At 45.2% G+C, this 13,561-nt stretch overlaps 1 protein-coding gene across 1 annotated transcript in view; it reads left to right on the plus strand.

The window, feature by feature from the left end:
- ANO6 (anoctamin 6) overlaps positions 1–13,561 on the plus strand; it is a 104,961-nt gene that overhangs the window by 57,526 nt on the left and 33,874 nt on the right.

Genomic DNA, 13,561 nt, shown 5'->3' on the forward strand with positions numbered 1-13,561 from the left:
GATGCAACAAAACGTATTCCCAATCTAGAGTTTGTCAAATACTTTTGGTCTACTACTCTAATATGTGTCTCTTGCAAACAAATAACATCATTTTTATATTGTTTCAAATAATGAAACACTTTTTTCCTCTTTTGTGGTGAATTTAAGCCATTAACATTCCAAGTTAGAAACTTGGTCGCTATCTTTTGCGACTAGAAGCTTTTGGAACAATTCCTGCAGATTCATATGAACCTGTTGCTTTGGTCTTGCCCCTCCCACTGCTTCCATTTTAGTAACTTCTTGAGTTTTAATTTGATCTTGCTGTTTCTGCTGTTCTTGCGCTTTTTGTCTGGCTGTTGCTCGCGTCACTCTTTGGCCTCTAGGTTCCTCTATTGATTTCAAAGGCTGGTCCATATCCACAACTAATTGTAGTTCTTCAACCAACAAATTCGAACCTTCCGCATGAATCTGTTTCTCTTCCATTTGAGCCTGTTTTTTTCTCTCCTTCACTTCTTTTTTTTCAGGAAATAGTGGCAAATCTGCTTTCAGTACATTAAAATAAAATTCTTTTGCTTTCCCTATTGTATTAAGATGATATCTAGTACCTAGGTGGTTGACCACTATTCCAGCTGGTATATCCCATCTGAACTGATGCTGCCTTTTTTCAATTCATTTACCAGAAAAGCAAACTCTTTCCTTTTTCTTAAAATTTTTGGAGGAATTTCTTTCAATATCAAAACTTTTTGATTTTCCACTTGGAACCTATTATTATAAAAAGCTTGAATAATTTCATTTCGAATCACCTTCTTCAAAAAATAAATCACCACGTCTGTTGGTAAATTCCTCTGCTTCACAATCCAGGAGTTGACTCTAAAAACTTTTTCAATTTCCCATATGAAATCCTCAACTTGCCAACCCATTATTGGAGCAAAGGCCTTTGCCAGTATCTCTCTCAGGTTTTCCTGTTTGTTCTCCTTCAATCCTCTAATTCTTAAAGAAAATTCCATTTCTCTATATTGTAGCATTACAGTTTCATCTTCCATCTTTTCCATTTTATTTTGAGCCTGTCATCTTATCTTCCAAAGCAATATTGCCTTGAGTTAATTCTTCCATACGATCATCCATGTTTTGAATATGTTGTGCCAATCCCTGAAATGCCAATAGAATATCTTCCCTTATTTCTTTATTTTTAATCTGCATAGTTTCTTTAATTTCTCCAATCTCTTCTGACATTAACTCAAATTTATCATTTAGTTTTTCATCTATTTTTTCCATCTTGTTTTCTATTTTCTCCATCTTATCATTTATTTCTTTTTCTATTTCTTTAGTTTGAGATTTCAAAGCCTCCTGCAGGTCTTGTAATGTCAAAGTTTGGGGGGGGCATTAAAGCCTGTAAGTTTGATTGCTGTGCTGGCGAAGTCCCTGCACTCCTGGGGGCCCCAGGTTTTGACGATTTTAATGACATCTTAAATCAATTTTATTCTCTGTATTTAAAAAGATTAATCAAGTCAAAATGTTTGTAGTCTTGCTGTTCTCTTCTTAAAATTCTTTTAGGTTCTTATAATTTTCTTATAGTCTTTACAGTTTTCAATATCCAAACAGCCACTTTCACTTTCAAAGCACTTTCGATTCTTTGTTACAAAGCATCATTCAGGCGCCATCTTCCATTTCTTTTTAAAATGACAGAAAGTAAGTTGAGATTCCAGAGTTATATACTTGCTGTTTATACTGCTCACGCATCCGCTCTGCCTGCATTAATTCCTCAAGATAACAATAATAATAAATAATAAACCTTTATTGTCAAAGTACAACATGTGTACATTGAGATTAGCTGAGCCTCCCCCCATGCTCTCTCCCCAACACACAGTGACAACAAACCCTCTATCCTACCACACCATGTGAACCAACTACACCACACACCGGCCTCCCAAATGAATTCTGCATAAGATTATGTCCCATTTAAAAGCCTAACAGCCCATGGATAAAAGCTATTTTTCAGCCTGTTGGTACGACAGACTATATTCCTATATCTCCTACCGAATGGTAGGAGAGTAAAGAGATACCGTCCAGGGTGTGAGTCATCCCTGAGAATCTTCCTCACTCTTCCAAGGCAACGAGACCTAGCAATGTCATTCAGTGGTGTCAGGGAACAACCCACAATGTCTTGTGCTGTGCTCACTACCCTCTGTAATACTTTCCTGTCCGTGGCTGTCAGACCAGCATACCAAAAAACAATACCATGCAAGAGGACGCTCTCTATAGTAGACCGGTAAAAGAGGGTCATTAGCCATTGTTCTACCCTGTTCTTCCGCAAGACCTTAAGAAAGTGAAGCCTCTGTTGGGCCTTTCTAGCCACCTGGGTTGTGTTAACTTTCCAGGTCAGATCTTCACAGAGGTAGACTCCCAGAAATTTAAAGGAGGAAACTCTCTCTACACAGTCCTCCGCGATGTAAAGTGGGCAGGTTCCTCCTTTTTTCTCCGGAGGTCTAACACCATCTCTTTCGTCTTGCCAATGTTTAGGTGCAAGTTGTTGTTACTACACCATATGGATAGTTTTTGTACCTCCACCCTATATGCTGTCTCATCCCCACCTGTAATAAGACCCACCTGTTCTTTTTTTTATTAAAAAGTTTTAGAATATATTTTAGTTTTAACAAACAACAAAAACAAAACAAAAAAAAGAAAAAAAGAAAAAAACCCACCCCCAGCCCCCTTCCCTCCCACCCTCCCCAACCCTCCCCAACCCCACCCTCCCTTTCCCCTCCCCCCCACTTCCCAGAGCAGAATACAGGGTATAAAAATACAAACAATCATAATCTAGCTTATGCAAACAATCCTGAACTATATAGACTATCGAACTTTAACTCATATAGATAAACTCCAAACATATGTATATATCATATCAATAATTATTCAAAAACAATATAATACTTTTCAATCTACCCAATAAAAACAATCACAAATAAAACAATTTATATCAATTGTCTAACGCTGTTCTTCTTCCCAACTAACCTTTAAATTCAAATTATCCTGATATATTATACAAATTAAAATACCATAGATTACTTCCAAACTTAAAAAAAGTTTTTATATAATCACATCATTCTTATATTCTTATATTCTATTACCTACTCCAATATTGCCCATAAAAGTATTACAAATCAATTTCAATCACACATAAAACAATTTATATCAGTTTTATAAAACTATTCTTCTATCCAACTAAACTTTAACATACTAAAACCAAATTAATACAACCTTTCCTTCTCCTAATGTATTATACAACTTAAAATACCATGTACTACCTTCCAGGCTTAAAACTTTCCATCCAAATAACAAAGCATAACCTACAGAATATCAATAAACACTACTACAAATCTTCCCAATTAAATTTTCATAATCATCTTAAAACTAAAGCAACACAAAATATTATATAATTATTTTATAAGGGTGAGAAATGAATCCCCACAGACTTAATCCTTCTAGCATCCTTATTACATTATTATCTCTTGCAACTATGCAACTAAATCCTCAGGTTTGCTTCATGCTTCCAGAAGCAGCACACCTCTTCCAATTTCTGGCCTTCTCCCGTGGTGATGAAATTTGCCCCACTCCTGTAGCTTTCACATCTGTCTGCGTTAACCCTTCAACATCTTGTGGATTCTCTCTGGAACGTTGAGGCTCTCTGTCACCTTTTTTCTTTGTAGACTCCAAAGACGATATGGGGACTGCCTTTAAAACATTATTGTAAAAGTCACGTGCCTGAATTACCGTGGTAAGACAATGCCTCGTACCTTCATAAGTCACCACCATACCCTGTGGTATTTGCCATCTAAACTTAATATCACGTCGTCTCAATTCTTGTGTCAAAAAAGCAAATTCCTTCCTTTTTCTTAAAATTCTTGCAGGAATCTCTTTTAAAATCAAAACTTTTTGCTCATCCTTTACAAAATCAATATTATAGGAGGCCTGGATAACTTCATTTCTAATCTTTCTCTTTGTGAAATAAACCACCACATCTCTGGGTAATTTCTTTTGTCTTGCAATCCATGAATTAACACGGAAGATTTTATCTATATCTTCCATTATTTCATCTGCTGGTCGCTCCAACACCCCTTCCAAAACCTCAGAAACCATTTTCGTCAAATTTTCCTTAGGATTTTCTTTTAGGCCTCTGATTCTCAAAGCAAGCTCCATCTGAGAATACTGTGTCGAAATCAAATCATAATCCATTTTCGCTATCATATTTTCAGTTTCTGTCATTTTGGCTTCCAATCTAATATCATTTTGAGCAAGATCTTCCACTCTTTCATCCAAAATCTCAATACTTTTAACCATGCTTTGTATTGCAGATGTGATGTCTGCTCTCATTTCTGTTAATTTCTCTGTAAACTTCTCCTCCAACTTTTTCTCCATTATCTCAACAAATTGCTGCATTTGCTTTTCCATAGTCTCTTGCAACAGATTCTGCAAATCTTTTGCTGTGAAAGCTGATACAGATTCAGATGCAGAGGACAATGAAGTTTTCACTGAAGACTGCTGCCTCAGGGCAGGAGCTTTAGAAGATATAGCCGCCATTTTCACCCTCTATTGTTAACTACGCACTTTCACATGCAGATTCAGCAAAGTCCATTGAGTTAAAGATCAAGACATCATCTTCACCAAAATCTCCTGCATCGCTCTGCCTGCGTCCTCGTTCTCATAAGCTCTTCCTTGCTAGCAGGGATGGTTGCGTACACCCTGTTCTGCTCCAAAAAACCCGGAGCAGAGACGCCTCGCAGTCCGGAGCATGCCCAAGCTTCGGGGGGGGGCTCAATCCTTCCGCCACCAAAACTCTAAGTTCTGGCGGCCCCGGAGAGCTCTACCCCTACCTGGACACTCACCCCCTCCTCTTCTCCCGAGGTGGGGGCTTCCAAGCCACCGAACAGCTGATCGGCGCTGTTTTGGGCAGCTCTACGGAGCCGCGAGGCTGACAGCCAAGAAATGGCTGCCTCTGGTGTCGCCTTGCCATCCGGAAGCCCAAGACCCACCTGTTCTGTACCAGCCTGCTACCGGCCCTGCAGAAAAGGCAGGGACAACCCCTTTTACAAGAAGGCAAGAGGCTGGAATTACACCTGCCAAATTTATTGCTACAAAAACAAATAGAACAAGACACGAACTAAGAAACAGGAGCTTTTCAAGCGGTTGCCTTCAGCAAACCAGCCCTCCCATGCATTCCCCCTTAAATACAGTTCAGGGCGTGGCTTCTCTCTGCCTCCTTCCGAGGAGCCCCATTGCCTTCCTCTGTTTACTCCTGATTGACTGCCTCCTGCGTCGGGCATCCTTGAACAGGGCCAGCTGTGGGTCATCTTCATCCACACTGTCAGGCTCACACAGCTGGGTCTGCGTCGTGACCAGATGAGAGGGGCCTGGCTGAGGGCTCTCATCAAGCTGTCCAATCCCCTCAGCAAGCTCTTCAACACCCACCTCCTCCTCCTCCTCTGAGTCGTCCGACCCAACTGCCGAACCCACAGGCTGACCCTGAATCACAACACTATCCTGCACCGCAGGGCCCTTCCCCCGGGTCTGCCGATCCAGATGCGGTCAGGATGGAAATTTTTCATGAAAAATGGTCACCAACGCAGGGGCATGAACGGCGGTCGCGTCTTCCCAGGTGAACTCCTCTGGTCCGTAACCTTTCCATTCAATCAGGTACTGGAAATGACCTTTCAGCCAACAGGAATCCCTGATGCTGGCGACCTCGTACTCGGGGGTGCTGCCTCCATCACGAGGTCCTGATGGGGGAGGTTCCGCTCGGCGGAGTGGACAGGCCGGTTGCTCGGGGACCAACAGAGACCGATGAAAGACTGGGTGCACACGCAGGGAACCTGGCAGAGTTAAGCGATAGGCGACCGGATTGATGACAGCCTCGACTGGGAACGGTCCTAAATATCGGTGATCTAACTTTCTCACCGGCCGTGTTGACGGTAGGTTCCTGGTGGACAACAAGACCCGATCTCCCACCGATAGTGGAGGCGTATCCCGTCTTGACCGATCAGCAAACCTTTTGTAATCGGCCTTGGCCTTCTCTAACTGACGTCGCACCAATCGATGGATCGCCTGTAACTCTGCCATGAAGTCGTTCGCTGCCGGCTCCGGTGAGTCCACGGGAGAAAGGGGGAAAAACCAGGGGTGATATCCCACATTGGCCAAGAACGGTGTCATCTGTGTCGAGGTGTGCTGCGTATTGTTAAATGCAAACTCAGCTATGGCGAGATAGTCCACCCAATTGTTTTGCTGCAGATTAACATAGCAGCGCAGATATTGTTCCAGGATACCGATGACCTTCTCGGTTTCCCCGTCAGTTTGAGGATGATGCACGGACGAGAGGCAAATCTTGATATCCAACGCATGCATCAACTCCTGCCAGAAGCGGGCTGTAAACTGGGCCCCCCTATCAGAGACGACTCTATCAGGGAGGCCGTGCAGCCAAAACACCTGCTGAATGAACATACGACTAGTGGAGCGGGCTGACAGTAAGCCGCGACAGGGGATGAAGTGCGCCATCTTGGTCAGCATGTCCACCAACGCATACACTGTCGTAAAACCAGAGGATGGGGGTAAATCCGTCAGAAAGTCCATGGACACAGCCCTCCAGGGTGTTTTGGGTGTCGGCAAGGGCTGCAGTAATCCAGGCGGGGCCCCTGTCGCTGACTTGGCCTGCCTGCATGGGATGCAGGAAGTGACATAGGACTGGACGTCGTGTCGGACTCGGGGCCACCAAAAGGTACGGGAGACCAGGTTCAGGGTCTTGAACAGGCCAAAATGCCCCGCCGCCGGGTTATCGTGACACTGGCTGAGGATGAGTCCCCTGAGTGGCCCTCCCGGAACGTAGAGCCAGTCACGATAATACAAGAGTCCATCCGTGACCGTCCAAGGAGAATCTGGCCCCACTTCCTCCTTCCACTGAGCCAACCACACCTCCTGCTGCTGCGCCTCCCGGATCCGAGCCCGTATATCAACCGGCTCCCGCACCGCAGCAAAAGACTCGACGGGGATCACTGTCCTGGGCAGAAGCTTGTCTTCCACTCGGGAATATTCGGGCTTCCTGGACAGAGCATCCGCTCTTTGATTGTGCCCACTAGGTATGTACCGAACTCGGAAGTCGAACCTCACAAAGAGACCACCAGATCTGGCGTTGGTTCAAATTCCGAGCGGTCTGCAGGCTTTCCAAATTCTTATGGTCCGTCCGGACCTCGATTTGATGCCTCGCTCCCTCCAGATGATGCCTCCAGGCCTCGAACGCCACTTTGATGGCCAACAGCTCCTTCTCCCAGATTGTATAATTGCGCTCCGAAGGGTTCAGTTTTCGTGAATGGTACGCGCAAGGGAAGAGGGTACCGCTGGGCGTCGTTGCCTGGAGTAACACCGCCCCAATGGCAATGTCAGAGGCGTCTGCCTCCATGACAAACGGCCATTGTGGGTCAGGATGCTTCAAGATGGGCTCCTTCATGAAGGCTTCCTTCAAAGTCTGGAAAGACCGTTGTTCTGGAGCATTCCACTGGAACCGAGTCTTCTTCTGCAGGAGCCGGGTGAGGGGGGCTGTCAAGGCAGCAAACCCAGGGATGAAAGTTCGGTAATACTTGGCGAACCCAAGAAGTTGCTGAACATCCTTCACATGATGCGGGGGTTGCCAACTCTGCAAAGACTCAACCTTACTCGGCTCCATGGCGATGCCCTCAGGAGAAATGCGGTGACCCAGGAAATCGATGGTCACCCGGTAGAACTGGCACTTCTCCAACTTGGCAAACAGCCGATGTTCTCGGAGTCGCTGCAGGACCTGATGGAGATGCTGATGGTGCACCTCACATGACGGGGAGTAGATCAGGATGTTGTCCAAGTAGATCACGACAAACTGATCCAACAAATCCCGGAAAATGTCGTTCATGAAATGCTGAAACACAGTGGGGGCGTTGGTCAGGCCAAACGGCATCACCGTGTACTCGAAATGTCCATAGCGAGTACCAAACGCCGTCTTCCACTCATCACCCGGCCGAACCCTGACGAGGTTGTAAGCTCCACGCAGGTCCAGTTTCGTGAAGATCTTAGCCTCCCGGAGTCGGTCCAAGAGCTCGGGGATGAGGGGCAGCGGGTAGCGGTTACGCACCGTGATGGCGTTGAGTTTCCGGTAGTCACAGCAAAGCCATAACTCGCCCGACTTCTTTTTGACGAAGAGCACGGGTGCAGACACTGGCGAGGACGAGGGCCGGATGAAACCGTGAGCCAAATTCTTCTCCAGAAAGTCCCGCAATGCAGCCAACTCAGGGTCCGACATGGAGTACAAACGCCCCACTGGGAGAGGCGCTTCAGGGACTAAATCAATGGGGCAGTCATAGGGCCTGTGTGGGGGTAATTGATCCGCCTCTGTCTCGCTGAACACATCAGCAAAGTTGGACAGTTTGGGAGGCAAGGAAACCCCTGGGGAACCCTCCACGTGGCCGGCACAGATATGGCAGGAGTGGTCCACGCACTGCAAGCTTGGGAAGGTGACCAAGTTCTGTGTCCAATAGATCTGTGGGTCATGTGCCCGGAGCCACGCCAGTCCCAAGACCACGGGGAAATGCAGATCTGAGGTGATATAGAACTGGATGGCCTCCACATGGGAACTGATGGCCATACATAATGGTTGCATGGCGTCTGTAATTGGCCCAGACAGGAGCACTCGACCATCGATAGTCTCCACTAATATGGGCGGATCCACCGGGCACTGGGGAACAGCCCATTTGGCCACAAATGCTGAGTCCATAAAATTTGTGGTGGCCCCAGAGTCAATTAAGGCATGGACTGGAATCCCCTCTGGTTTGCCAGGAAGGATCAGATGTGCCTCCAATATCAGATGCCATGGAGGTCCACAGGCAGCATCGGAAAGATGTTGCTCAGTGTTGTTGTGGGACGCCCGATCTATCACACCGTCTAGATCGGGCTCGGGGCGTTTCCCGACAGAAAAGTAGGGGACTTTCTCGGGGCAGACTCGGTCACTGATGCCCGCTGTCGCTTCTTTGGGCAAAAAGCAGCCAAATGTCCAGGGTCCCCGCAGTAAAAACACAACCCCTCCGATCGTTGTCTGTTCATTTCAGTCACCGATAGATGAGACCTGGCGGCACCCAGCTCCATTGGCTCCTCCCTTTGAACTGGGGGCTCACGCACAACAGGGGCTGCAGGGGTCTGTGGGGTGGCACGGCGACTCCTTCGCTGCTGCAACCGAGCATCGATCCGCAGGCAGAGATGGATCAGTCCATTCAGGTCTGAGGGAATATCTACACGGGCCAGCTCATCCAACATCTCCTCCGACAATCCATCCTGGAAGGCATCCACGAGCGCAGCCTCATTCCAGGCGGAATCCTGGCTAAGCAGCTGAAAATCGCTGATATAGCCCTGTAGGGGGCGTTGACCCTGCCTCAGAGCTTTCAGGTGACGAGTAGCAGTCTGCGTCTTTATAGGGTTCTCATACATCAGACGCATATGATCACAAAACCCCACAAAGTTGTCCAACAATGGACTAGGTTGAGCCAGCAGAGGCGTGCCCCAACGAGCTGCATCAGCCGAAAGAAGGCTTAACACAAACCCCACCTTATCCTGGTCAGTGGGGAAATCAGCTGCTCTCACGCTGATAAAGAGCTGGCATTGTCCCAGGAAAGCAGGAAACAGTTCTGGATTGCCAGTAAATTTATCCGGCATTGCAACTTGGCATTTTCTCCTGGGTGGGGGTGATGGTGGGGGTACAGCATGGACCTGAGCTTGCAGTTGAGCCACCTGAGCTGCCAGCAAAGTGAGTTGCTGGGTGAGCTGGGCATTCTCAGCACGTAGCTGCTCCATAATATTAGTAAGGGGTGGGAGGCTGAAGGCAAACTGTTCTGTACCAGCCTGCTACCGGCCCTGCAGAAAAGGCAGGGACAACCCCTTTTACAAGAAGGCAAGAGGCTGGAATTACGCCTACCAAATTTATTGCTACAAAAACAAATAGAACAAGACACGAACTAAGAAACATGAGCTTTTCAAGCGGTTGCCTTCAGCAAACCAGCCCTCCCACGCATTCCCCCTTAAATACAGTTCAGGGCGTGGCTTCTCTCTGCCTCCTTCCGAGGAGCCCCATTGCCTTCCTCTGTTTACTCCTGATTGACTGCCTCCTGCGTTGGGCATCCTTGAACAGGGCCAGCTGTGGGTCATCTTCATCCATGCTGTCAGGGTCACACAGCTGGGTCTGCGTCATGACCAGATGAGAGGGGCCTGGCTGAGGGCTCTCATCAAGCTGTCCAATCCCCCCAGCAAGCTCTTCAACACCCCCCTCCTCCTCCTCCTCCTCTGAGTCATCCGACCCAACTGCCGAATCCACAGGCTGACCCTGAATCACAACACCACCACAGTTGTAACATCTGCGAACTTGATTATCGCAGTGGATGGGTCAGATGATACACAATCATAAGTGTATAAAGAGTACAGGTGGTGTGCCGGTGCAAAGCTTCAGGGGGGTGGACAAAGCAGGCCCGACCCTCACTGTTTGTAACCGATCCCTAAGAAAGTCCTGAATTCAATCGCAGATGGCGGGGGAGAATTTCAAGTTAGTCAGCTTCTCGATGAGAATGCTCGGCAAAATGGTGTTGAAAGCCGAGCTGTAGTCATAAAAAAAGCATCCTGACATCCAGGTTTCTCGAGATGACTTGCTACAGAGTGTAAAGCAGTAGCTATGGCATTGTCTGTCGACCTATTTCCCCTGTAGGCAAATTGATGTTTATCAAAGTCCAGTGAGAGGCATGTCCTAAGATGTTGGCGAACCAATCTTTTGAAGCATTTCATGACTACAGACGTTAATGCAATAGGTCTGTAGTCATTCAGGCACTCAACTGCAGTTTTCTTGGGGACTGGGACAATGGTAGCTGCTTTCAAGCATGATGGTACACATGCCGTTTGCAAGGAGATGTTAAAAATCCTTGTCAGGACCCCTGCTAATTGATCGGCACAATTCCTGACCACTATCCCCAGCACCCCATCTGGGCCTGCTGCTTTGCTGGGATTCACAGCCTTCAATACAGCTCTCACTTGGTGTTCACACAGGGTGAGTGGCTGAGAGTCAGAGGGCCGGCCAGCAAAGGCTACGGGGTCTGGTCTTTTAACCTTGTAGTGGGCGAAGAAGATATTCAGCTCCTCAGCCAACGAGGCATCGGTGTTTGCCATGCTCCTCGTGCTGCCCTTATAGTAGGTTAAGTGCTGCAGTCCCTGCCATACTTGCCTCGGATCGTTGTTCGCTAAATGGTTCTCCACCTTTTGTTTGTATTGTTGTTTTGCCATCCTAATGCCTCTTCTGAGATTTGCCCTGGCCTCTCTGTATCTGTCCCTGTCCCCCGCCTTAAAGGCAGAATCCCGGGCTCTCAGGAGTGTTCGTATCTCTGCAGTCATCCAGGGTTTATATTTCCCGTAAACTCTAATGCACTTATCCATTGTTACACTATCAGTGCATGTTCTAATATAAGAGAGTACAGCATCAGATCAAGTCAAGTCCAGCAGGAGTGGATTCAGCGTCTTGCTCTGCTTTGAAGCAGAGAAATCCTCCGATCCGGAGTGTTTCCAGGCTTCGGGGGAGCTCTCACCCTCCAAGCCCCAGAATAAACACTCTGGGGCTCTAGGGGAGCTCTACCCCTACCTGGAATCTCCCCTTCCCCTCTTTGCCCGAGGGGAAGGGTTTTCAGCCGCAGAACAGCTGATTGTCTGCTGCTCCGTGGCTTTTACAGGATCAGAGGGCTGGTGGTCGATTTTGACCCTCCACGCTGCTGAAGCACCACCCGGAAGTCTGCAAGCATGTTTATTAACTCACAACAGAAGCAGCCCTAGAGGTGGTTGAATTTAATACAATTAGAGAAATAGATAAAAATGGAAGAAAAATTCGAGGTGAAAGATAGACAGTTAACAAAATTTGAAATATTATAAAAGAAAGTGAGGAAAATGAAGAATATATAGGTAAAGGAAGAATTGGCAAAATTTACAGAATATTAACTGAACTAGAAGATCACGCAAAAGGTTTAAAATTAATTGGGAAACAGATTTAGGAGAAATAAACGATTAAGATTGGAAAAATATTTGGAACAGAAGAGTATATAAGAATATGTCTGTTAGAGTTAAGGAAAATGGATATAAAGTGATATGGAGGTGGAACCTAACAACACATAAATTAAATCAAATAGATGTTAAATATACAAATATTTGATGGAGGTGCGAGAAAGAGATTGGAACATATAAACATATGTAGTGGGATTGTGATAGCGCACAAAAGATATGGGACATGGTGTTTAGGGAAATTAGAGAACTTTTGAAGATAAATTTAGCTATGTCACCGAAGATTGCATTACTGTTACTGGTGGAAAAACAAAATATAAATGAAGCAAAAAAGGAATTGATTGTAATTTTGATAAGGGCTGCTTGATTAGTGATGGTTAAATATTGGAGATGGAATTGGGTTATTCAAAGAAATGAGTGGTATAATGAAGTATGGAATATGGCAATAAATGATATTAATAACAGAAATTAAATTTTAAAAAGGGATGATTAAAGTAAATAATTTTGAAATATGGTATGATTTTATAAAAACAATCTTGGTAGAAGGCAAAGGGAATAAACTTGCTCAAGAATATATGCTGTTTTGGAGGAGATAAGGGCACAATTGAAATATATTGTTTATTGTTATTTGTTATATGAGAAGAAATATAGGTAATAAAAATGGTCTCCATGGGGGTGGGTACACTGTAGTATTTGTGGCTTTTTTATATTGTTTTTTATTTAGACTTATATGTGTTATGTTTGTATTATTTGTCTTTGAATAAAATAAAAATTAAAAATTAAAAAAAGAGATCACATGACTCTGGGACACTGCAACTGTCATAAATATGAGTCAGTTGCCAAGGGTTCAAATTTTATTCACGTGAACGTGGGGATGCCGCAATGGTCATAAGTGGGTTTTTTCAGTGCCATTCTAACTAATTTCAGTGCCCTTCGGGAGAAGGGCGGTATATAAAAACAAACAAACAAACAAATAAATAAATAAATGGTCATTAAACAAACTGTTGTAGGTCGAGGACTACCTGTATATACATACATGCACACACATACATACACAAATACATATAACACATGTATATATATATATACATACATGCCCATTCACATACCTGCACAGCTTGTCTCTTTTCCCCTTACCAGCAGTCTGGTACCTTTTTTCTTGGACCTCTGTTTCCTTTTGTTTTTGATTTCTTATTCTTTTCTTTTCTTTTTCTTCTTATTTCTTATTCTTGTTTCTTTCTGCAATCTGCTATATTTCTTCATTGCTAAACTACCCATGATGACTGTTTCTGGGGTTTTGCCTCGTTTCTTCTGCTTGATTTCTTAATTTCAGATCCTCTCTTTCTTCCTCTTGGTACAGATTGTATATCAGCTTAATTTTTTAGAAACACAGTACAGCAATCTTTGCATTAGCTGATTTAGTCGTGTGTGTGTGTGTGTGTGAATGAATGAACAGATATTATGCTTTTGCACAATAGCTATTTGCTCTTCCAAT

This window comes from Vipera ursinii (assembly GCF_947247035.1).
Source record: "Vipera ursinii genome assembly, chromosome: 6".
Classification (NCBI taxonomy): Eukaryota; Metazoa; Chordata; class Lepidosauria; order Squamata; family Viperidae; genus Vipera; species Vipera ursinii.